The sequence below is a fragment of the Protopterus annectens genome, chromosome 3.part1 (assembly GCF_019279795.1).
Source record: "Protopterus annectens isolate FY-2018-M chromosome 3.part1, PAN1.0, whole genome shotgun sequence".
NCBI lineage: Eukaryota > Metazoa > Chordata > Ceratodontiformes > Protopteridae > Protopterus > Protopterus annectens.
In genome coordinates this window covers 71015224-71042002 of record NC_056732.1, presented here as the reverse complement: position 1 = coordinate 71042002, position 26779 = coordinate 71015224, and positions in this window count along the sequence as shown.

The window sequence follows — 26779 nt, the reverse complement described above, 5'->3', positions numbered from 1 at the left end:
ATCACAGTACCAGAGGCAGCAGCCCTGCAAGAAGCATCCAAAGCATCAAAACCACAATGTAAGCTATGCTTGTTAACCTGTTCAGTAGCATGCAAAACATCCTGAAGTTCCTTATCCTCTGCACAAGCAGGAAGGAAGCAAGCTTTTGCTTTAAAACAGACAAAAGAAATTGCTGATATTTAAACATATGAAACTGGCAATTTAAAGCCCTTACAGACAGGGTAGCAGAAGTATATACCTTTTTTCCCCACCTGTCTAAAGCACGAGAATCCTTCTCAGAGGGAATAGGATTTTTAGAAGTAGCAACCTTAGCAGCCTTAGAGCCCTGAGAAATAGTTTCAGGATCTGCAGAAGGGTTTTAAATAAAAATAAATGAGAGTCAGGAACCCTATAAAATCTATCAGGCTTAGAAGGAGCAGGAGGCATGGAATCAGGATTCAAATTAGCCTCAGAAAAAGCATCATCTACAATGTCCAAGACAGGAGGGATAGCTAAAGGCCTATGCTGAGGAAGAAGAAGAAATTCTCTAAGCCTCTTTTTGGAAGCAGAATATTCCTGTCCTTCCCAATGAAAATGTTCCCTCATCTCATGTAAGGTTTCCCCAAAAGAAAAATCCTCAGGCGGAGAGGCCGAGGGCAAAGAATCCTCAGCATCCGAATCCTCATAAGGGGGAAAGGAATAGTCCTGATCAGAGGAAGAAACAGAAGATACAGAAGCCTGGTCAGAGGAATCCAGAGTAACATCCTGTCGAGGCCTTTTCTCAGGAGGGGGGCGAGAACCCCTAATCATTGTAAGCAAATCTTCAGCCATCCTCAATAATTGTTTTTGTCTTGGGAGTGGATTCAGAAGCAGCTTGAGCTGGAACTTTAGACTTAGTAGGAGTCTTTGTCTTTGCCTTTGAAATAGTGATGTGAGTAGGCCTGAAAACCCCCTCAGAAGCCGGTACCTGCACAGCGGTTCCGGACCCATCTGAAGGAGCGACGTCCGAAGGTCCTGCAGCAGTTAAAATAGTGGGCCTTGATGGCTCCCCATGGGAGTCCGTATCGGCCATCGGTTCAGAAGAGGCGGACGACAGGGGCTGCAAAAGCGCCTCACTGACGACAGCCGAACCGGACGCTGGCTCCAGCTGCAACGAGTCCTGTTTGGACCTCGGAGGCCTGTCTTTGCGCTTCTTTTGAACTCCGGTAGTGTCCGACGACATTCTATAATTGAAGCGTCTGCCAAAATTATTTAAAGCCCAATCGTACCTGCGCTTGATAGTACGAGAGTTGAACCTGGCACAGAACCGACAACAAGAAACGTCGTGGTCAGGGCCTAAGCAAGGTAGACAGTAAGAGTGGAAATCTTTATGAGGTATTTGTTTCCCACGCTATACAATTATTAACTTTTCTGACATCGGAGGAACAAGAAAAAGATTCCCCAATGGGGTACTTAGCTTTGAGAAGAGAAGTAACAACTTCGGACCGACAACAACCAAATACGCTGTTCGAAAATCGCCAACCAACGTTTTGCGAGCTGCTTTCCACCGCACGGCAAGAAAGACTGGAGAAGATGGCGTCGGCTGAGGGCTATGTACCAAGGCGTACTGACGTCAGGATACTAGCTTATACAGCCGACGCCGGACCCAGACTTTGGGATTCTGGCCGACCTCGGGCTGCCTGCCGGCAGGAGCACCCTACAGTTATGACTGCAACAGTGAAACACGAAGAACATCTTTGACTTCTTGACGGATTCATTTAACTTGCTTAGGTCTAATATGGGCCTCCAGTCCCATTCTTCTTGGCAACAAAAAGAATCTTGAGTAAGTTCCGAATCCTATTTGGTCTGTGGGGACTTCTTGGATGACTTTTGTGGAGCAACTTTTGAATCGCTATAGTTGCTTGTTCCCTTAGATAGGGTGGAACATCTGGGATTGCTTTTGTCTGTGGAACAGGGTTGGAAAAAGGAATGGAGTATCCTCTGGATATTATATTTAGTACCCATTTGTCTCGTGATATTTTGCCAGGCTTCTGGGTACATTGATAAATGTCCCCTGACTGCCTCCAGAGTAGAGCAGTCGGGCCTCCTTTCAGGAGCGCTGATAAGGGCGTCCACAAAAGGAATCATGGTCACCCTGGTTTTGCAGGCCCCCTCTGCCTCTGGGGCGGCGTCTACAGTTATTATATATCCATCTGTCCCTGGGGAAGGTATCACCCCTGTGCATCCTGGAAAACTCTCTGGGATCTTTTGAACCACATCTTTCCGCTCTTCTGGCCTTTAGGATAAGGTCTTGAAGGTACAGAAAAACGTACTCCAATGGCAGAGTTTTTTCCTTCCTGCTCGCACCGGTTTAGAGTGTCTTTTACTTTGGGTCCAAAGAGTGAGGAACCATCAAAAGGGGCGTTAGTAAAGGTAGACTTAAGGGCTCTGCAAAATTACACAAGTGCATCCAGGAGCGTCTCCTAAGGGAAACTCCAGAACCCACTGCTCTGCTCATTCCATCTGCTGGGTAGGATATGAGCCTCTTGGAGAAGTTGACAATGGAGTTTAAGGTGGACAGCTGGGAAGAGACCTTCTCATTCACCCCCCCGGCTAATGAACCTTGTAGAGTATCTTCTAGCTCTTTCAGGAGATCTCTTTGTAGCCTTGTAAAGTGGGATAAGTAGCTCAGCGATCGCAGTGAGAAAGTCGCTGACAAAGACATGCTTCCCGCATCTGTCCATCATTTGAGAGTCTTTATTCAGAGGATGAACAGATGAGGAAGTCTCTCAGCAAGTTCCTTCTTGGTGGCTGCTGCCGCCACCATAGTATCTACAGGTACCCCTTGGTTAGAAAACCCTTGCCCGAAAAATTTGATTGGCCTCGAGGGAACGGTTCCGTAGTGTCAGGTGACTCCCACGCATTTAGACTAACCAGGTCCATTAGCTCATTGAAAGGCGGAGACACCCAGGAAGCTGAAGGTTGATATCCAAAAGCCTTCAGGTACACTGACTCCTCATCGGAAGGGGTGGTGGCCTGCCAGCCGCCTCTTAGCTTGAGGATCTCTAGAATATCTGCAAATGAGATATCAGAGAACGACGGTGGGGACCCTTACGACTCAAGGTCAGTGTCTGAAGTGATGGACTCATTTGGGGAGTCAACATGCATTCTCTTGCAGGCTCTCTTCCGAGATGGCTCCTCAGAACGATATTCTGGGGAGGCCTCGGAGGAGAGGGGTTCACCCATTGGCAGATCCTGAGGCTCTGGATTTCTGCTGCCCTGTGGAATGGGTGGTGCCAAGGCAGTAACTGGTGCCTTAGTGGGACGAGCATTAGTATCCTTCTGTGTTGCTGAATGGGTAGACAACACACTCCTCATCAGCTCAAAGGCAGATCCCGCCAGCTCTAAAGACTCCCTCGGCTCCGAGGAGACAGAGGAAGGTACTGGAACCAACGAGATCGGACCAGAGGTCGATATAAAAGCCGAGCTAACCTGGGCCGATGCCTCGAGGGGTAGACTCTGCACCAAAGATCGGGGCTGAGAATCCCCCCCCCCCGGGGCCGACCAGGGGACTCCAGCTCCCAGACTCCCCGGACAGCACCAAAAGAGTCGGAGCAGATGTCTGCTCCGTGAACACCGAACGCGGGTCTCTGAACTGACAGATCCACAGTAAGCAGTACCAAGCACCCTGGCTCCGAAGGACCAGCTTGGCTCGAAGGAGGAACAGTGGGTATAGAAGGCTCAGAGACCAAATGGGTGGGATCCGAGAATAATTTAGTCAGCGCCGGCAACTTCAGGAGTCTGCGCACCACCCGTTAAATGTCATCATCTGATAAGCTCCTGGTGGATCTGGAAGATAGGGATGGAGAGCAAGACCTATGAAGGATCGGAGATCTCAAAGTCGGAGAAACTGGCAAAATATCCATAGATTGGCTCCAAGTGGAGGTATCATGCAGCTCTGAAGTACCATGCCTGTCAACCAAAATGACCTCTGAGGACTGTAAAGCCAAGAAAGACGTGGCCTTGGAAATTTTTGGAAGTTTGACTAGCAGCTCCGACTGAGCCGATGTTGCGAGTGAATGTCTTTTCTGAGACTTATCCTTTTTAGAGGAAGGAGACGAAGACGAGGAAGAACTATGGATGGCTTCCTCAAAAGAAGGCTTTAAGAGCCCTTTCAGAATCAATTTTTTCTCCTTTCCTGAAGTACTTTAGCACTGACAGTGACAAAAGGTGCAGTCTTCTTGGAGATGAATGGCACAAAGGTAATAAACACATACATGTCCATCTGTGATGGACATTTTTTGTGAGCACTTGACATTTTTTAAAGCCCGGAGGCTTATGTTCTCTCTTTTGGGTCTTTGGACATATTTAAGATAAGACCCCAACGGTGACAGCAACAACAACAAGAAAAAAATTAGCTAATGAAGAACAAAAGCTACACCAAAAGGTTACTACAGGACAAACACAAGGAAAGACAACCAGGGGAGGAATAATAGAACTTCTAACTAAAACAGTTCTATTTTCTAGACAAGACAATAATACAGTACAAGCCCTCTAACTTAAACGAGCTATAAGAAACTATCAGACAACAAAACAACCACTACAAGGGATACCAAAAAGGGCCTACAAAGCGACAGCAAAACGCCGTGCTAAAGGGAAAAATAAGAAGTTATGTACTCACCATAACGTTCCATCTGAGTAGTTATACTTCATTTTCTGCAACCTGTGGGTAATCAGACTTACAGAACTGTTTAGTCCTCTGTAAATAGAAACAAAGCCATCTATGAACATCTGGCAAATGCAGCTTATATTCACCCTTGTTCTGGAAAGTTGGAAAGAACACAGGCAGGTTAATCATCTGGTTAATATTTGATTCCGAAGCAACTTTCGGTAAGAAAGAAGCGTTCGTGCGGAGCGAAACCCTGTCTTTATGAAAGATCAAGTAAGGGGGCATGGCAGATAAAGCTCGGATCTCAGAAACCTTTCTGGCCGAGGTAATGGCCACTAGAAAGGCAGTCTTCCAGGACAGGAATTTCAAATCTACTGACTCTGCTGGTTCGAAATGGGGTGCCACCAACGCCTGTAGAACTAGAGTAAAGTCTCAAGGAGGGATGGAATCCTTAACCGGGGGATGCAAAAGAAAAGTACCTTTCAGAAAAGCCTTACATAATCTCAGAGAGTCAGAGCATTCAGATTTTCGCCGACATGAAAATTACATATTTTATTTATTTAACATTTGTTGACCGGGAATGTCCGACTAGGTTCCACAGAGCCTGTTTTCAGCGGAGGCCCGGGGAGAAATGCTCCAGATGCATGTCTTTGGAATGTGGGAGGAAACCGGAGTACCCGGAGGAAACCCATGCGAACACAGGGAGAACATGCAAACTCCACACAGAAGGCACCCCAGCCGAGAATCGAACCAGAGAACCTCTTGCTGTGAGGCAACAACGTTAACCGCTGCACCACTGTGCCACCCCCAAGTCAGCATATGGCTGCCAGTTGTACTTTTACTGTAGAGGAAATAGCCCAGTGTTGGAAAATATAGGACAAAAATTCCAACACTGCAGGAACCGAGGCTGTAAATGGATCTAGGTTTCTCTGAGAAGGCCAAATGGAGAAGCGTTTCCGTTTGCTGCGATAAACCTTCCTAGTGGAAGCTTTGTGGGATGCCACCAAAATGCTCTTTACTGAAGATGACAGACCGGGAGTCCTAGTGATCAAGGGAACTGGAGCAGCCAAGCCGTCAGCTTGAGGCTGCCCAGACTGGGTGGACTGATGCCTGAGAGATGAGATCTGGGCAGGGATCCAGAATCCACGGAGGAGTTAGAGCATGAAACCAGAGGAAGGGGAACCACACGAGGCTAGAACAGGGCAATGAGGATCACTTTGCACCCCAGTCAGCAAGCTTTCTGAAGAAACTTCGGAATGAGAGGTAGCGGGGGATAAGCATACAGTAACCTGGGAGGCCAAGCATGGATGACAGTGTCTCTGGGGGAGTTCTCCTGGTGAGGGGATCAGAGCAAAGAATTTGCTGCACTTCGCGTTGTAAGGAGATGCGAAGAGATCGCAGCAAAGGTGACCCTGCGCAAGGAAGATCTCCTCTGCTACTGACCATTTCAGAGACCACTCGTATGGCATTAGAATAGCCCGACTTGGTCTGTCCACTAAAACGTTGGAGCGTCCTGGGATGTGCATTGCATCCAGAAACAAATCGCCTACTCCCAACTCTCATGGCCTCGCGGCAGAGAGGGTAAGATCTGGTTTCTCCTTGTTTGTTGATGTACCAGACAACAGACATATTGTCTGACTGAACTGCAATAGTCCCCAGGGGAAGAACAGCATGGAAGGCTTGCAACGCTAAAAGCACTGCCCTCATCTCCAGAACATTGATATGCAATCTGGTCTCGGTCTGGGACCACGTGCCTTGGACCGTCCTCCCCAAAAAGTGTCCCCCCACCCAAGCTGGGAGGCATCCGTGGTCGCTTGGGCTGGAGGTGTTAAGAAGGGACAACCTGCCAAGATTTCCTGTGATTGGAGCCACCAAAGAGAAATCTTGCAGGCTCTGCTGATTCGTATTAGGTAGTCTATGGGGAGGTCTAAACAAGACCAATGAACTGCCAGGGTCCACTGAAGCACCCTCATGTGAAGGTGCACAAAGGGAAGGATTGAAATTGCTGCAGCCATGGAGTCTAGGGCTCGGAGAACATTGCTCGCCGTTGGCATCCTGGGGCCGAGGATTACCGACACATGAGCCCGTAGGTTCTCGACCCTGTCCCGAGTGAGAAAAACTTGCAATAGTAGAGTTTCCAACCATGCCCCTATGAATTTCAAGGTCTGTCGGGTTCATGCGGGACTTGGAGATGTTGATGGTAATCCCTAGATTGAGTGCAAATGCAGGAAAAATCTCTGGCTATGCAAAGTAGAAACTTGGTAGAAACAGCAAGGAGCCAATCGTCTAGGTAAGGAAATACCTGAATTCCCCTGAAGCCTCAGGTGAGGCACTACGGCTGCCACAACCTTGGTAAACACCCTGGGGGCTGTGGTGAGACTGAAGGGTAGGGCTCTGAACTGGAAATGATTGGCTCCCAGCCAAAAGCAAAGGAATCTCCTGGAGCTTCTGAAAATTTTGATATGGTAGAGTAAGTGTCCTGGAGGTCTATTGAACACATCCAGTCACATTCTCAGAGGTAAGGTAGAAAGGACTGCAAGGTGATCATCCGGAATTTCTGCTTGGCTACACACAGGTTCAGGGTTGACAGGTCCAATATGGGCCTGAGGTCCCCCGTCTTTTTTGGCACTAAAAAGTGCTGGAGTAAACGCCTAATCCAGACTGATCTGGGGGGGACCGGTTCGATGGCCAGATTGTAAAGCTGCCGCCTCCCTTTGAGCGCGTGGAACATCCGGGAGGCACTTTGATTGGACAGGTGGGGCAACGAACGGGATGGAGTATCCTCTGGATATAATTTGGCGCACCCAAAGGTCCGTCGTAATGGACTCCCAAGCCGTTAGGTGCAATGACAATCTTCCCCGACTGTCTCCAGAGTAGGACAGTCGGGCAACCCCTCGGGGTTGCTGTGCGGGTCTGTCCAAGGTCTCCCAAGACCCAAAGTTCCTCAGGTCCCCTCTGCCTCTGGGGTGGTGTCTGTCTTGTCCCCCTCTGCCGCTAGGGGACGAGTTTGTCCTGAGTGTCCTGGGAAAACTGAGATTTTTGAAACCACATCTTCTTTTGCCCTCTCCGATTCCTAGAAAAGGATCTTTGAAGGCTAGAGAAGCGGACTCTGATAGCAGTGTCTTCCTGTCCTCCTCGCTCTGCACCAGGGTGTCACGAACTGTCTTCCCGAACAGGGAGGAACCTTCAAAGGGAACATTTATGAATGATGCCTTGAAGGGGTCCGTGAATTGACAGAGTCTGAGTCAAGCGTGCCGCCTCATAGCTATGCAGGTCCCAGCCACCCTAGCCGCTCCTTCCAAGGCATGGGAAAGAAGACACATGGACGTGTTCAAAATGGATTTCAGAGTCGACACAGCGAATTCCGTGACTAGGTCTTGGGAGTCGAATGACGTGTGCCAAGTAATTCAGCACTCGTATTGGAAACATCATTGAAGAAAAGACTCGCTTCCCAAACCGATCCGCTTCCCAAACCGATCCACCACCCTAGACGCCTTGTCCGGAGGCGGACCAAAGAACTTTCCTGAGCCAGTTCTCTCTTGGTGGCAGCTGCAACCATAGCATCCACTGGGGATCCCTTATACCAGATCTGTCTGTGGGAGGAGAAAGGATCCTGTCTGGGCGTTTGGGTATTGGCTCTATGGTGTCAGGCTCCTTCCATGCCCGTGTGGTAATGAGCTCTACTAATGGATCTGCAGGAGGGGGCACCCAGGATGTAGATGGGCCGTACCAAAGGCCTCCAGGAATACTGACTCGTCCGTAAAGGGTTTTGGGGCTTACCAACCTCCCCTTTGGTGAAGGATTTCCATGATGTCTCCAAAGGAGACATCCTCGGGAGGTGACCTGGACGAACCCTCACCTTCATCCAAGTCAGTATCTTCTGTGAGGGACTTTGTGGAGTCCATGTGCCTCCTCTTACACGAATGCTTACAGGGAGCCTCCTCAGTGGGACTCTCTGAAAAGGGTTCGTAAGTCACGAGGGGTCCTCTAGCACGGGCTGTCCCTGGGACAAGCTAATGGAAGTCGTGAACAAATCCATGGCAGCATGGACAAAGTCCAAGGCAATGGGCTGGGGTCTCAATCCTTGGGAGAGAACCCTCTCCTCCATGTCGAAGGCTGAAAGAGAGCGCACCTCCTTAGCAACCAACAAGGAAGAAGTTCTCCCCGGCTCTGTTGTGAGGATCGGGGCCGATGCGAAGGTAGCCAGGGTTCCGAAGGAACGATTCGGATCAGACAAGGTCGGAGCCAAAGACACCTTTGTTCCTCCGGATCCAGCTCACAGTTCTCGGCCCAGAGAGTTGCTCGGATCCGAACAAGTTTGAGCCGAGGAACTCAAGGTAATCGCCAGCGTCAAGGTTGGAGAACTGTCGGTGCCGAACCCCAGCTCAGAGGATCCTCGGATCCATAAACCCCAAAACCGCAGGTCGGATCGGGGAAGCACAGATTGGATGGAAGAAGGGCATTGAGGTCCCCTCTCCAGCCGGAGAGGGGTCTGGCAAGACTCCCATTTGGATCCGAATGAATCTCCGCATCATCCTGTCCATATCAAGCTCCAACAGACTCAGAGTCGACCGTGAGGAGGTGACCGACTTAGATCTGGCTGGTCTGTGAAACAAGCTCAAAGAAGGCCTCTGGTCCGAGGGGTCCGTCGGTTCCAGGGAGAACCTTGGGGAATGGAGCTGAGGAGAGGTGGTCCTGACAACTTTAGAAGGTGGACTGGGAAATGGCTCCCGCTCCAGAGACCATTTGTGGTGCCTTTTCGCTCTTTTCTTTGTCTGTCTTGTCCTTATCTTTATCCTTCTGCTTTGTCCCCATCTCAGCAGGCTTAGAGGGAGGTTGAGTCCCAGCCTGGGGTGGGGGGGTTGGTCCACTACTGGAGTCGAGGTCATCGAATCCAATGCAGAAACTGTTAAGCAGGCCCTTAGCTACCAGTTTCGCCTTCCTCTCTTTCAACGCCCTGAGGATGAACCTTGCACACACACTACACAGCAGATTAAGGTGGGGAACACCCAGGCAAATAACACAGAGTGTGGCCATCAGCTAGTGAAAGCTTGTGGCCACACTCTGTGCATTTTTTAAATGTTGGTTTTGGCTGGTCAGCCATCACCACTCAGCCAAAGCTAAACCTACAAGCACACACACACAAAAACAGCTAGGCCTACACTACCTCACAAATAAACTTTCTAAATTATTTTTTTTAACAGAAAACCGACGAACGAAGAAGGGGAGGAAAAGGTTGAGCAAAAATGACTACACTCACACACTAAATATATACCAAAAAGTACCACTTACTACACCCAACTAGGAGCTATAGAGACCAAGATGCATATGCATGAAGCGGCAAATGAGATCAGAGGAAAGGTAGAAGATGTGAGGGATTATGGGTAAGGGGAGGAGCTTGGAGCAGATTGTTGAAAAATGTTGCTGGCTCAGATCTGATACGATTCCAATTAGCCACAGGTTGCAGATAAATGAAGTTAACTACTTCAGATCTATCACTACCTAACAGAGCAGCAGGGAGGCACGAGTTAAATATAATAAAAATAAGCTATTTAAAAGCAAATATAACAATTTTAGAAAAGAATAATAAAAAAATCTGTCACAACTTAGCCACGGCCAAGATGAGCGCATCCAACCTCGTAAAGCAGCAAACGAGATCTAGGGAATTACACAACTGCATTGTGGGATACCGTTTTGCTACGAGCTAGGTTTGAGACTTTAAGCTATGTATTCGGCCGAGTTGGAGCAGAGGCTCGGCTCCGAAACCACCATTGTAAGAATGAAGGTGAGATAAAACAACATAACATCAATAAGTAGTGACTTGCACAGAATTTTCCTAACAAGAAAAGTACAGTTTTGTACCTACCATAAATGTAGATGTCTGATAGATATGCAACTGCAGTCATAACATATGGGTTGTCCTGCCTCAAGCAGCCCTCGGTCGGCCGGATTCCAAAGTCTGGGTCCGACATCGGCTGATGTCGCATTTCTCTCTGTCAGAGCAGCTGGAGTATATAAGCATCAGCCGACGCCATCTTCTTCAGTGTTTCTTGCCCCAGATGCCAGGTGCCCTCCAATGAAGGCTGTAATCAAATTGGAAGACAAAAATAGGTTTCCAGACAATAAATAAGCAATAAACAGATACACCATAACAGATATCCCCAGCTAAGGATAATAGGGATAGGAGTGGACCCAAGGCATAGAGGGGAAGGAGGGAGGGAAAACCCGACTGCAGTTGCATATCTATCGGACATCTAAATTTATGGTAGGTACAAAACTGTACTATGTCCTTCAAGAATGCAACTGCAGTCATAACATATGGGTTGAATACCATAGCTTAGCTGGGGGAGGTGGTATGCTCTAGGAAAAGGATGGTGTAGCTATCAATCCCTGCAGGACTGCAGAAGCAAACCCTGCTCTGGATCTGGAATATAAAGGGAGGTTGTAGTGTTTGGAAAATGTATGCACGGAGCTCCATGTGGCAGCTTCTAGAATGTCTTTTGTAGGCACCCCTCTTAAAAAAGCTGTAGAGGTGGCTGTAGCTCTGGTGGAGTGTGGTCTGACATTGGCTGGCACACTCTTTCCATGGAAGGAATAACAGAATCTGATGCAATGTCCAATCCATTTTGAAATTGTCTGTTTGGAAATTGCTTTTTCTTGTATTCCAGGGGCGTAAGCTACAAAAAGCTGATCAGACTTCCTACTGGTCTTGGTTCTGTCTAGGTAGTAGCGAAGTTGTGTATGTCCAAGGTATGTAACAGTCTTTCCCCTTTGTTCTCAGGATTGGGAAAGAAAGTAGGCAGGTGAATTGCTTGATTTAAAGAAACCCTGGATACCACTTTTGGCAGAAAAGTAGGGTTGGTTCGAAGGGAGACCCTGTCTCTGTGAAAAGTTATGAACGGTGGTATTGCCATTAAGGCCTGTAATTCCGAAACCCTTCTTGCTGAGGTTATGGCCAGCAAGAAAGCTGTCTTCCAGGAAAGAAATTTTAACTCCACAGAAGCTGCTGGCTCGAAGGGAGGTAAAGTCAATTTTTCTAGGACAAAATTGAGGTCCCAAGCTGGTACTGGTGCCTTCCTTGGGGGCTTTATATTCTTGATTCCTCTAAGAAATTGCCTTAGCAAAGGATGTGAAAACACAGGTGGATCAGTGTTGTATCTAGCTGAGATAGCTGAAGCATGTATTTTTATTGATGAGTATGAGAATCCGTTATGTAACATATCTGCCAAGTATTCCAGAATGAGAGGGATGCTCAAAAGTGATGCATCATGACCCTTGTTGGTATTCCAAATGCTGAATCTCTTCCATTTGGCTGAGTAAGCCTTTCTGGTGGATGGTCTGCGGGCTTCTGTTAGTATCCGCTGAACTTCCTTGGAGAGAGGTAAATTGAGGTTATTTATGGGATTTCCCAAGCTGTTAGCTGTAGAATCTGGATGTTGGGATGAATAGTCCTGAAGTTGTGTTGAGTCAAAAGTTGAGGCCATTGTGGAAGGGCCCACGTTTTGTTGTGACATATGCTCCGTAGTAGTGGGTACCAGTGTTGTCTTGGCCAGTCTGGAGCTATTAGGATCCCCTTCGGTTGCTCTGCCTTGATCTTTAGTAACACTGTGGTCATCAGTGGCAGGGGTGGAAATGCATAAATTATTAGGGAGCTCCAGTTGAATGAGAGGGCATCTACTTTCCATGCTTGTGGATGATATGTCCTTGAGCAGAACTTTTGTAAGTGATGATTGAGGTGGGAGGCAAATAGGTCCACGTCCGGCCTGCCCCATCTCGAGGTGAGTCGTATAAAGATGTCTGGATGTAGCCTCCATTCGTGGGGGTCCAGGAAATTCCTGCTTAGACTGTCCGCCAGAACATGGTCTTTGCCTGGAACAAACTGGGATTGTAGCTGTATGTTTAGACCCAGTGATTGTTCCCAAATATTCATTGTCAGTCTGCAAAGGGGGTAAGAATGAGTGCCCTCCTGCTTGTTTATGTACCACATCACAGTGGTGTCTGTCTGTCTATTAGTAGGTGGCCTTGTTGAAGTTGTTGTCCAAAGGCCTCGATGGCATGCATTACTGCTAGCTTTTTGGTTGATATGCAGATGTGTTTCCTTTGGGGACCATTGCCCTTTAATACATCTGCCCTCCATGTGCGCCCCCCATCCAAGGTCTGAGGCGTCTGTGGTCAATGTCTGTGTTATCTGAGGTTTTTTGAATGACATGCCTGTGTTTAACTGGCTTACTGTGGCCCACCATAGAAATTCCTTTTGTAGACATGGAATGAGTGGAATAATTGCTTCTAGGTTTGTTGCTGTGTTGAGACCATACGCTTTTTAAGTACCATTGAAGCTTTCTCATGTGTAGTCTTGCTAGTGGGACCAAGAGAATGCAGGATGCCATGTAACCCAGGGCCTGTAGGAAACTCCTTGCAGTCATCTGGGTGAGCTTTGCTAAACTTTTGAAGTAATGAGTTAACTTCTTTTGCTTGTCTTCTGTCAGGTAAGCCATTTGAGAGGCTGTGTCTAGTTTGGCTCCTAAGACGGTTATTTGCTGGGATGGCTGAAGTCTTGACTTTTGAAAGTTGACTGTGTATCCCAGAGCCTGTAGCAAGTGTATGACATATAATTTGAGTTTTTTGTCAAGGTTAGTTTGTTGCCTGCTTGTATGAGGCAATCGTCCAGGTACGGGTAGATTTGAATCCCCTGGAGCCTGCAATGAGCAATTACTGATGCCAGGCATTTTGTGAATACTCTGGATGCAGTAGATAAGCCAAATGGCAATGCTGAGAATTGATAATGCTCTGGCCCTGCAAGAAATCTGAGGTATCTTCTGCAGCTGTGTCTGATAGGGACATGCAGGTATGCCTCCTTGAGGTCCAGAGTAATCAGCCAAGACCCCTTGCCCAGCATGGGAAGGAGTTGCTGTAAAGTCAGCATTTTGAACTTTGGTACTATGAGAAAAGTGTTTAGAGCGGACAAGTCCAGTATTGGTCTCCATTGAGTTTCTTTTCTTGGAACAAGGAACAGTCTTGAATAAAACCCCTGACCTTGTTCTTGTTGTGGAACTTTTTCTATTGCTTTGATCTGAGCAAGCAGAGAAATTTGCTTGATGGCCTCTGCCCTCTGATTTTGTGGAAGGTTTGGCATGCCTTGTTTTCTTGGCAAGGAATGAAAGTGGAACCTGTAACTGTGGTCTATAATGTCCAGTATCCATTTGTCTTTTGTCAGTTTGTGCCAATTTCTTGAAAACAGAGATAACTTTCCACCCAAAGGAGCTTCTGTTTGCTCCTTGGTCAGCGGAAGTAGAGGAAAGTCATTGAGCTTGTCCCTGTGGGGCAGGAGAACAACTGTGTCACTTCTTTGGTTTGTTGGTTGCCATTGTCGTCCCCTGTAGGATCCTCTGTATTGCCCTCTTCCTCGGGCACGCCTGTTTTTACCCCTTTGAAATCTTTCAGGATTAGGAAAGGACCAGTTTTTAGAAGGCCAGTTCCTGCTGAATCTGGGCGGCTGAACCTGGAGGAAATCTTTGACTGTCTGTACTGACTTGGCTTTTTCCTCAATGGACTTTAACACATCTTTAGCATTAGCACCAAAAAGCTTGTTCTTTTCCAAGGGTGCATCAAGAAGTTTTGCCTTAACATGATCTGGTAAAGGTTGTTCTTTTAGCCATGCATGTCTACGAATGACCGCCCCTGTCATAGCTGCCCTACATGAAGCCTCCAATGCATCATATCCACACTGCAAAAAATGATTGCTAACTTGCTGAGAATTATGCACAGCCTCCTGCAAAGACTTCCTATCTAAAGGTTCAGGAGAGGCCAAACTTTTCTGTAAATCATCTAACAGGAAATCCTGATATTGAAACATGTGAAAGAGACAACTGAGAGCTCTCATAGATAAAGTAGTGGAGGTGTAGACCCCTTCTTCCCCCATCTCTCTAAGGACCTTGCTTCCCTGTCGGAAGGCAAAGGATTCTTGGATGTGGTAGCTGAAACCCCTTTAGGCCCCTGGGAAATTGTTTCTAAATCAACAGCATGGGCCCTAAATAAATGAGAGTGGGTTTCTGGAAGCCTATAGTATCTGTTAGGCTTGACAGGAACAGGAGGAAGAGTATCAGGGGTAACACTGGAGTCAGAGTATAAATCATCCAAAACATCAAGCACAGGAGGTATAGCTAAGGGTCTGTGTTGAGGCTTTTTAAGGAAGGTTCGAAGGCGCTTTCTGGAATCAGAAAATTCCTGGCCTTGCCACTTAAAATGCTCCCTCATGGAATGCAGAACTTCCCCAAAAGAAATATCCTTAGGAGGAGAGGCCGAGGGAATGGAGTACTCTGCATCTGAATCCTCATAGGTCTGGAAGGGCTCTTCCTGGCTTTCAGAGGGAACAGGATCCTCAGAATCTTCATCTGAGGGCAGAGGGTCAGGGGGTTCAACCCTGGGCCTCTTATCAGGAGGAGGCTGGGATCCTCTCTCAGGATGGGCCTGGGAGCCTCTGATCAGAGAAATTAAATCTGCGGCCATGGACATGATCTGAGTTTCAGGAGTAGTCTGAGGTATGTTTTTAGCAGTAAGATGTTTGGACTTGCTGGCTGCCTTGGCACATGTGTAGGCCTTGATAGACATGGACATGGGAGGCCTAGCCACTCCACGTGCAGGAGTTACCTTATCAACAGCAATGGTCTCGGGCATTTCCTCGGTTTCGGTATCCGAAGGAAAATCAATAACTGGTGGAGTGGCCTCCGGTATCGGAGGTATCGGTAATGCGGTGTCTTCGGTTCGGAGCGGTGGAATAACCGCCTCAGAGGGAACCGGAGCACTCGCGGTTAGTTTTGGCGTGGTGTCGGTTGAAGACGCGGGCCGAGGATGTCGGTCCCGGTCTTTTCGTTTCTTAGGAGTCTGTGTTGTCGGTTGTTCCGACAGCATTGTATAATCAAATTTTTCGCCGAAAAAGTCTTCAGCGAACTCCGCCCGGCGCCTGAGAGTGCGCTTGTTGAAGCGAGCACAGGTGGCACAGGCCGAGACGTCGTGGTCTGGGCCAAGGCAAGGGAGGCAGTAAGAGTGGAAATCCTTATGAGGTATTTGTTTACCACAAGACAAACAATTATTTATTTTTTCAGTAATTTCTGACATCGGCTGAGGCAAGAAAAGGTCCCCAACGGGGTACTTGGCTTTTTTGATGACTTCGGTTTCGAAGAATACAGGAGCTGACCGACCGGCACTTGCGAACTGCTTCTGCTTCGGGCACCGCGCGGCAAGAAAGACTGGAGAAGATGGCGTCGGCTGATGCTTATATACTCCAGCCGCTCTGACGTCGGAGAGAAATGCGACATCAGCCGACGTCGGACCCAGACTTTGGAATCTGGCCGACCGAGGGCTGCCTGAGGCAGGACAACCCATATGTTATGACTGCAGTTGCATTCTTGAAGGACATCTGCAGATAAAACATTTCTTATACTTTCACATTCTGTCAGAACACACAAGCCTGACAATTCAAAATTCTGAAAAATCAAAGTGTATACTTCCCTCCTCATCCAACCTCAACCTCTTCACCTATTTTTACATAAAGGGTCGGGGTGTCACTAACAGGCATTCATCTACAACCAAGGTTTACACAGCTGGGTGGCTAGCCCTGCTGTGGTTGTTCTTCCATACCAAACACTCGCACGGACATTTTCCCATCCTTATCAGAAAAGGTAGGGCTGGAATTTAAGTGTTTAGCAATAGTGGGATCAACTAAGGTTATAGCTGCTGAGTCAGGTTTGGGAATAGTGCATAAAAACTTAAGACTAAGGAACTTTATACATTCTGTCTTTTCAGGAGCAACTGTCCAACTAACAGCAAAACTGCAGGCAATATCACACACTGCCACTAAAGCAGACAGGAGGAATGGGTGTAGGTTCCGTTCCAGAAAGTCCTTCTTTAACAACTTGCAGTATTTTCTGAGACACTGAGAAACCACAGTGTTCTCTCACTGAAAACACTGGCATATTCCAGCAGGTTTTAGAAAAGTATAACCCCCCCCCCACAGGGAGAATCAAAAATAGAGCTCCCTTCTGAGTCTGAATCAGAAACCTGCAGAAAAAAACTTTTATCTGTCCATTCATCTTTCTGTTCAGATTCAGAAGCATGAGGAGTGACTCCACGAAAACTACTGCTTGACAAGAAGGATCAATAGCCTGAATTAAAGCCTGAGCCAGACCCAATAAACTACTTCTGTCCAAGTAAATTTGAGAAGTAGACATGCTTACTTTTCTGTTTCTTTTTGACAGGAAAAATAGGACCAACCATTTTACTAATGGCGGCGGCAGCAGCAGCTTCCCTGGGGATGTGCACAACATTTTGACACAACGGGGAAGCCTTCCCTGTTCTCTTTTCCTGGATCAGCAAGATTGGCTCCCCTTTGCCAACTGGGGAGACCCCAACAGCTGCAGAAGGTCCATAGTGGCTTTAGGTGCTACACCAGAGTGATCTGGGGTACAAAAAATAGCCAAAGAAGAGTCACCCACTTGCACTCAGGCAAATTGCTAGCCTGCTGTGTTGGCAAAGGCTGTTTGCTTAACTTTTTCTTTTTGGCTGGAAGGAGGACTGACTGTGGGACTGGTAGTTTGTTCTCTGGTCATGACAAAAATCGTGCCTCTTTACCAGGGAAAGGAGCAGCAAATGCCAGTAAAATAAGCCTTTAAAAGTCACATTTTACACAGTAAAAAAGCACTTTAAAACACTTTGGCAACCGCGAAAAGTAAAATAAACAATTTCTCCACAGATAAAAATGGTTTTCAAATATTTTACACAACTTTTAAACTGACAAGAAAAAATTGCTCCTATTTAAAAATACAATACAGTCTTGTGACAGTATGTTAACACACAAAACTCCTAGTTTTAAAATAGTTTACAGGAAAGGAATACAACACAAAAAATATTTAGAAAATGGAAGGATTTTCCTCCCAAAAGGAACTTCTCTGCCCATCAAAGGAACAGTACCAAACTGAAAGTCGATCCTTGGAAGCCTTAGAGGAGCGTACTACTTTGGCAGCAGTAAAGCTCTGAAAGGCTTGGCATCCAAACTAGTCTTTTAATCAACTCAGCTTGAGCTGAGTGACAATTTGGGCACTTGGAAGCTAATGGGCTGTTTCATCTTTGGCAGGATACAACTTGCATAGCTAAGGGTACTGCAGCAGTGATCAGTATGATCAACATCTAGTCTTACCCATAGTACATCAAGCAAACACTTCCTCTTTCTCCATTTTTGACAATTGTATTTATGCATCCTGCCCACCTTTTTCAAGGATTCAGAGTGGAATTAGGGAATTGTCACTGGAGGCATGGCGGCAATGGCCTACAGTACTCCTGAGCAGCAACTTGGCAAGTTGAAAGCCAGTCTAAGAGATCAAAGTGGAAGTAGGCGGCATTAAAAATGCCAAGATGCACCCCACAGGGTGGCAGCCAAAAATATGTCTCTTCTGATCTCATCTGATGGTAAAACACTGGACTGGAATGGAGTCCAGATGTTGAATTTAATGTGAAGTGACAATTCTCTTTGAAGCCCACGAGACCAAGTAATATGCAAACTTATTTAGGAGGAATATGCCTTAGCCATTCCTCTGAATGAGCCCCTAGTGTAGAAACTCTAGCATACCCATCAAGCATTAAGAAATATCAGTCCACTAGTCTTATAAGTGTTCTTCCATTATGTGGTAGTATTTGGATACTTGCTAGCAAACAGCTAGGAATGTAACAAAAGGGCATATGAATGCAGGAAATTTTATTAATGTTAAGGACTGAGGATCTTAACCATGTTAATGACAAAACAAAAAAATACTGGGCGTGAAAGGATAAGTGCTTGTGTAGCTGAAGTGTGATGTCATGACATGCATAATTTCTATTCCATCTCTAAAGTGTGTGAATTTATGGAAGAATCATACTGACTGCTTACTTTATATAATCCACTCATTGCCCTAATCTAGGAGAGTTTACTATGTGGCATCACAAGATGTTGCTCCACCTGCACTACCTGCCACAAAGGCTGTCACCTTGGTAAATGCTGTAGATGCAAAGAACATAATAAACAGCAACACTGAATGAACAGAAGTAACTTACTGCACAGATCCTAGATAATGATTTGCCAAATAGCATTTACCATGTCCAGTGACACCATGAAGGTGTCCTGCATTAACAAAGGTATGAACCCATGGAATCACCATCCTGAGTCAGACACCAGATGTGCTCATTCAAGATGGCAAATGAAAAGATGGGATGGAACCTTTCCATGTCCACTGGGGCAAAAATGGACAGGACAGAACTACTTGATTCCCTGAGACAGTGTGTGTGTGCCTGTCTCGCTATAGCACTTCTGATGATGAGCCAGAATGCATTTCAGGACTGATGTAGAGACTGACTTGTCCCCTAAAAAAGCTCTTTGTAAAACATTATCAGACAACTCATTCTCACTGATTCTGTTAATAGCTACCCATGCTGCAGCACACATGGAAATCCAGTCTAACAGAATTTGCCTCTTGGGAGACTGAGGATAGACAATGGGTAGGCAACACTGCCTAATGCTTGGAAGTTCATCTCTTTCTCTGAAGGGGGTTTCTTTTTCTTGAGGTATTAGGCCTAAAAAATTATGAGGGTGTCTCAGGCACTCTTCTAAGGCTAGTAATGCTCACTTCTTTTTTAAGGTCTTGACCATATCTTGGCAAGCGTATCAAAGTAAGCTTCAGTCCAGATGGGGGCATTCATAATAGCCAGGTACAGTTCGTCATTAAAGGAAGCGGTACCTGAGCCTCACTTTCTGGTGCTGATGAGCGTTTGGGGCAGCAACCCTGGCCAATGCATTAGCGCAGTCAAAATAATGGAGAAATATAATGGAAGGCCACTGAAACTATCTTAAAGGTATTTTTCAGACATGTTTACATTTTATACTCAAGACCACCCAAACAGCTTTTCCACAGTTTGCGCGACAGTGGAGTACTGGAACTGTGAAAGAGTACAGAATTTAAGAACCTATGGTCTCAACTGCAAAGCACATCTTGCCCACAACGTTATAAAATTTTAGACTCCTTATCCATCTGGAGAGTTGAAATATGCTATTGTCTTAAGGACCTATGCTAAACTGAAAAGACCACATATGACGCTACGCTAGGATGCTTAGAGAGGATGTCATTACATTTTTCTGGGAGTTTTGCACAGGGCATCCACCTCATTAAAGACAAAGCAGGAACCGAATAAAGATGCTTTAAGACTGCACAGAGGGCATCTTTCAACACATAATCCATGGGAGGGATAATGTTCCACGTGCTTTGTCAAGTACTGGTGCAGCCCTATCACAGAACGAAAGAGGATTCAAGACGAACAAAAATAACCAATAAGAAGCATTTCCCCAAAGCACAAATTTATCAGTAGGAAAGCTAGAAGGAAATCTAATAATCTGTCTCAGAAACAAGAACCACGGAATCTACAGATTCTACCATCAGAGAGAGACTAAAAGAAAGGGAGACTAATTTATATATCAGACTTCAGCAAGGGGTGGTGTAAGCTCACCAGATATGCAAGACAATGAGTGAACACAGGGTAGCACACAGTAGTGGCAGGAGATTTAGCACATACCAGAGATGGTGCTGCGCTATAAAATGTACACACACGCTGTGAAGGCTGCCAGCCTAGCCAGATAGAGTTTGGCAGATAATTCTGTCATTTGTAAATATGAATGTAAACTATAGGCTTGTCTTAAATGCAAAGAAATAATGAGTGTTACATGTGGAACTGGAAAAAATGTGACAACAGTTCACTCTACTGACCAAAGTAAAGCATGTGGTGACCCTTTGATGTAGACAGTGGTGCCAAAGGGTCTAGATGAATGAATTCTTGCTATTGTTTTAACCAAGACCGGTAGATTTAAACATGCAAATGTATTTTTATTGCTCTGTTTCCTGACCAGGTGCAAGATAACAAAAGGAGATGTTAAGAATGTAAATGCAATTTCTGTTAGCCTGGGAACCCAGGGAAGTGTGAAGAATGATGTAATGTGTAGCCTGGGAACCCCAGGAAAGTGTGAAGAATGATGTAATGTAAATCAGAACTGCAATTTCAATTTAAACAGAGAACCAGAGATTATTAAGCATTTTTGTCTTGACCATTCAACTCATCAGCGCACTGCCTATTTTCTTATGTAACTTAGACTTGTAGTTTCTTTTAGAAATAGCTAGAAACTTGAAAGATTAGACTAAGTGTTTTTCTGTGATGTCAGAACTGTACTACTGAATTATTTTAAGTATTTCTCTGTGATCTCTGATCTCTTGACTAGCGCTATGTAGTAAGTAGTATTGTCTTGCGTTTTTATTACTTATTATTAAATATTTTTAAACCTTTCAACTATGGCTGTTTTGTGTAGAGATAATTTAAGCTCTAGAGTACATTGCATATTTATAGTGATTACTGTACCAGGTCACTCCAAATAAGCCATGACTGTTTTAGTCACACCAATTGGATAATAACATTGCACAATAATAATTGGACACCCTTTTAAGGGCCTTTGAGTAGCTGATAAATATTAGCTGGGTGGTGGCAGGCAGTACTACCGTACAGTATGGGCAATAAGGGCACAGCAGGAGAATCTGTGCCAGCCTTCCCCAGGAGTGTATGTGTGGTTGTATAAACTCTTATCTCAAAGTGTGTGTGTGTCAGCTACTTGGGCAGGGACACGAAGCACTGGTCGGACAGAGAGGGTGCTGGAGGTTTTAGCTTGCCCAGCTAGGCTGAGATCTGGACCCTATAGCTGTGCCAGTGGGGAGTCTTATTTGGGAACCTGGAGAGCAAGGGAGTAACCAGCCCTGGACTGGCTGATTTCTGTGTGCTCTTAAGGGAAATTGCACTTTACTGTGTGTATTTAACCTTTCCTCCTTTATGAGACACCCCTCTCTGGTGGTGAGGATTGAGGCTCCTTGATTGCTGGGCCAGGGCACGGGCGTCACATATTATTTGGTGGCAATGGTTGGGATATCCACACCACATATTGTTTGGCAGCGGTGGGATATCCACACCACATATTAATTGGTTGGCAAATAGTAACTGGCTTGTAGTGGTGTGGGTAGAGTGAATTCCTGTAGCTTGGGTACAGTGAGCTTTGAAGGTGTTTTGTACTGAAAATCAGCCCAGCAGTGAATACTCGTATGGAAAGCTGACAAGGAGCCAGCTGGCGGAGATGTGCCAGGACAGGGGACTGGTGCATGGAAACCTGACTAAGGCAGACCTGATTGCAGCCTTAGTTACTGCTGCATCTGAAAACAGCAATCAGGAGGACAATCAGACTGGCAGTGGAGATATAATACCATTGGAGAATGGACAGCTCAACCTTTCTGCAGCAGACTTAAAAATCAATCTGGAGCTAGAGAGACTTGAGTTGAAGGCCAGGCGTTAGAAATAGAAGCAGAGGAAAAGTAAAGGCAGAGGAAGCATGAGAGAGAGATGCTGACTCTTCGCCAGAGTCATGGAGGTAATGGGGAAGGGAGTAACTGGACCCCAGAAGCACAACAGGTCAGTAAATTTCTTCCACAGTTTAAAGAGGGGGGTAATTTTGATAGTTTCATTCATATGTATGAGAGGGTATGCAAACAGTATAGTGTTAATCAAAGGCTCTGGGAACTGTTCCGGACCCCCTTACTCCATGGTAAAGCTGTAATTGTATTGTCTAGAATGTCTGACATTGCATGTTTTGATTATACTGCTGTAAAAAATTGTCTATTAGAGTTTTTTTAAGCTAACACCTGAAACGTATAGGAAAAAGTTTTGTGAGCATAGACGCAAGGCATACGCAAGTGGGTGTGAATATGTTGCTGACCTGAGCACTTATTTCTATAGGTGGGTGAGTGGATGTCAGGTCACCACTTCTGAAGGGCTGGCAGACCTTTTGTTGAGGGAACAAGCCCTTAGCACTTTGACGGAGGACATGAGGATCTGGTTAGCTGATAGACAATGTGCTACTTCAGATGAGTTGGGGAAGAAGGGAGACCTATACCTGGCAAGCAGGGCAGTCCTGTACAGGAAGGGGACCCCCAGTACTGCTCATGGGTCTAAAGGAACCCATGGTGGGCAGCACAGACTGCCCCAACATAATCTACCAGTAGCAGGGGAAGGCACTAGTCCAGGTACACGTCCAGGAGCTAGGGTTATATGTTTTGACTGGAACAGGTGGTTCATGTGGCATACAGGTGTCCACAGAGGCAAGGTGGGAAACAAAAGGTAAGGGAGCCAGTAAGTGGAAAGACAAAATGCAAACAGTAGGTTGTCTTGAGACAACAGGGGTACTAAACTACCATCCTGCAGATGTCCTGAGAGAGAAGGCTTTGGATGAGGCAGTACCATGTGCTTACGCAGTTACATGCAGTCAGGCTAGAAGACAGGCATGTGGGTCTGGTAGCCTGGGGAAGACCAAGACAAACTGCATACTTGCAGCCAGGACTAGTGAGGTAGTTACTTCAGGGAGTGAGCTACGCTGTAGCAGTGAGACTGAAGGTGAGCCATAGCTGCTTGGTGGTACTGATGGTCCCTTGGACAGAGTGACTGCAAAGGAAGAGGTGAGTAGTAGTAGTGCCCAGGCTGACAGTGAGGCACCACTGTCAGAGGATGCCAGACTTGCTGTGAAAGGGGAGCTGAGAAGGGTTACAAGGGGAGAGTTGAGACAGGCTCAGCTCTCAGACCCTACATTGCAAGGCCTGAGGCAGGTAGCTAGGGAGGCACCTGATTTTCAAGGAAAGAGGGAATCTGTATACTGGGACAAAGGGTTACTATACAGAGTGTTGACCCCCTGAGGGAGGGCTAGAAAGTGAGAGAGTACAGCAGTTGGTAGTTCCTACAGCCTACTGTGTGGCGCTTCTAGCCATAGCCCATATTCCCTTTGCAGGTCATATGGGCATAAAACGTACAAAGAGGCATATTATGGAGAACTTCTATTGGCCTGGAATTTCCAGAGATGTAACCGGGTACTGCAAGACCTGTGAACAATGCCAAAAGGTAGGCAAAGTAGGAGACAAGATGAGAGCTCCTTTGATGCCTTTGCCTGCGACTGAAGAGCCATTTCAGAGGGCAGCTATGGATATTGTGGGTCCTCTGAGTACCCAAAGTTCCACAGGGAAAACGTATATCCTAGTGGTAGTGGATTATGCTACACAATACCCTGAGGCAGTGGCTTTGTCCTCTATAGAGGCAGAAAAGGTAGCAAATGATTTGTTAGAGATTGTTAGAGATTTTCAGCAGGGTAACATTCTTAAAAGAAATACTAACTGACAGAGGAGCCAATTTCATGTCAGACCTACTGGCTTGTCTGTGGAACTCCTGTGGGGTGAAGCACATGAAGACTACCATCCCCAGACAAATGGTCTTGTTGAGAGGTTAAACTCTACAATCAAGTCCATGCTCGGGCATTTGCAGATCAGTTTGAGGAGGAGTGGGACAAATATTTGCCCCATCTGTTGTCTGCTTACTGAGAGGTTCCCCAGGAATCTACAGGTTTTTCACCCTTTGAGTTGCTGTATGGGCATAGGGTAAGGGGACCTTTAGATTTAATTTGAGATGAGTGGGAAGGTGAGTACGAGTCTCACAAGGAGTCTGCTGTGACATACGTCCTAAACCTCAGGACAAGGCTCAGGGAACTCATGGGCTTGGCCCAGGAGAACCTGACAGAAGTCCAACAACAGAAAAAGGTGTGGTATGACAGGAATGCTCGAGCTAGAGAGTATGCTGTGGGGTAGCAGGTAATGGTTCTCATTCCTGTCACACACAACAAGCTGCTGGGAGGGACCCTACAAGGTGGTAAAGAAAGGTAAGTGATGTTAACTACATGGTGGAACTGCTAGGCAGAAGGCAGGGGCACAAACTGTACCATGTTAATATAATGAAACCTTACACCTTGATAGGGAGGCCCTTGTGCTGAGCATCTGCAGTGGATTACAGCAGGAGTCTGAGGGAGATCTGGGGACTGATGATGTCAGTGAGGCTCGGGTTGAGACCTCAGTGGAAGGGGTAGCACTGTCCCAGCAGCTATCTCCTACCTAGGTTTGAGAAATCCGAGTAGTGTTGGAGGAATATGGGGACATGTTCACTGGGAAACCAGGGTGCACCCACCTGGGGCAGCACCAGGTGGATACAGGACCCCAAAGGCCTATTAGGCAGGCCCCTTAGAGTGCCTGTACAGGAGATGTTGGAACTAGGGGTGATTCAAGAGTCCAACAGTCCCTAGGCCTCCCCAGTGGTGCTGGTGCCAAAAAAGGATGGCAGCATCAGTTCTGTGTGGACTACAGGAAATTAAATAGTTACACAAAGTCAGATTCTTACCCCATGCCTAGGACAGATGAGGCCCTACAGCAGCTGGTTGGGGCTAAGTATCTTACAACCACTGATCTTACCAAGGATTACAGGCAGCTGCCCTTGACTCCCAGTGCTAGAAAGAAGTCAGCCTTTGTGACTCCTTTTGGCTTGTATGAGTTCACAAAGATGCCTTTTGGGATGAAGAATGCCCCAGCGACTTTCCCAGAGGCTGGTAGATCGTATCATAGCAGGAGAGTTTGTCCTTGCTTACCTAGATATTGCCATCTACAGCCATTCCTGGCCAGAGCACCCTCAGCATGTCAAGGAGGTGCTGGGCAGACTACAGACGGCAGGGTTGACCATTAAGCTGAGCAAATGTCAGGTGGGTATGGCAGAGGTCTCCAACCAAGGACATAGAGTGGGGAGTGGTAAGGGAAGGCCAGAACCTGCCAAAGTGAAAGCCATTCAGGCATTGCCTGCATGGTACTACAGAAAGCTCGTCCCCAGTTACAGTACCATAGCTGCTCCCCTCACAGTCCCTGACAAGGATGAACGGGCTAGATAAGGTAGTCTGGACCCCAGCTTGTGAACAGGCATTCCCGAGGCTTAAAGAAGCTTTGGGAGGACACCCTGTGTTAGCCAGTCCAAATTATACCAAAGTTGTTGTTGTGCAGGTGGATGCTTCGAAACATGGGGTGGGGGCTCTACTTAACCAGATTTCTTCAGAGGGAGAAGAGCACCCAGTGGTTTTTCTCAGTCGTAGGCTCCAACCCAGGGAGGAATGCTATGCAGCTGTAGAAAAGGAATGTCTAGCCATAGTGCGGGCACTGCAGAAACTTCAGCCTTATCTGTATGGAAGTAAATTCACTGTTATGACAGATCACAACCCCCTAACATGGTTAAGAGCCAGCCAGCAAAATGCCAAGTTGCTAAGATAGAGCCTGGGGTTGCAAGCATATGATACATCGGTGAAGCACCTCAGTGGGGTTAGCAATGACAATGCAGATGGGCTCTCAAGACAGGGAATGGGGTAGGTATACTCAGATAGACCTAACCCTCTCAAGCAGCGCTTCTCAAGGGTCACTTGAAAAACTAGCTTGAGTTCTCTGGGGGGGGGGGGTGAAGGCTGCCAGTCTAGCCAGGTAGAATTTTGCAGATAATTCTGTCATTTGTAAATATGAATGTAAACTGCAGGCTTGTTGTCTTAAATGTAAAGAAATAGTGTTACATGTGGAACTGGAAAAATGTGACAACAGTGCACTCTACTGAACAAAGTAAAGCATGTGGTGACCCTTTGATGTAGACAGTGGTGCCGAAGGGTTTAGATGAAGGAATTCTTGCTATTGTTTTAACCAAGAGTTAAACTGCTAGATTTAAACATGCAAATGTATCTTTATTGCTCTGTTTCCTGATCAGCTGCAAGATAACAAAAGGAGATGTTAAAAATGTAAATGCAGTTTCTGTTAGCCTGGGAACCAGGGGAGTGTGAAGAATGATGTAATATGAATCAGAACTGCAATTTCAATTTAAACAGAGAGAACCAGAGATTAAGCATTTTTGTCTTGACCATCCAACTCATCAGCACTCTGCCCATTTTCATATGTAAGTGATCTTAGACTTGTGTTTTCTTTTAGAAATAGCTAGAAAGATTAGATTAAGTGTTTTTCTGAATTATTTTAAGTATTTTTCTGAGATGTCTGAATTATTGACTAGCACTGTGTAGTAAGAAGTATTGTCTTGTGTTTTTATTATTTACTAAATATTTTTAAACCTTTCAACTGTGGCTGTTTTGTGTAGAGATAATTTAAGTTCTAGAGTGCATTGCATATTTATAGTGATTACTGTACCAAGGCACTCCAAATAAGC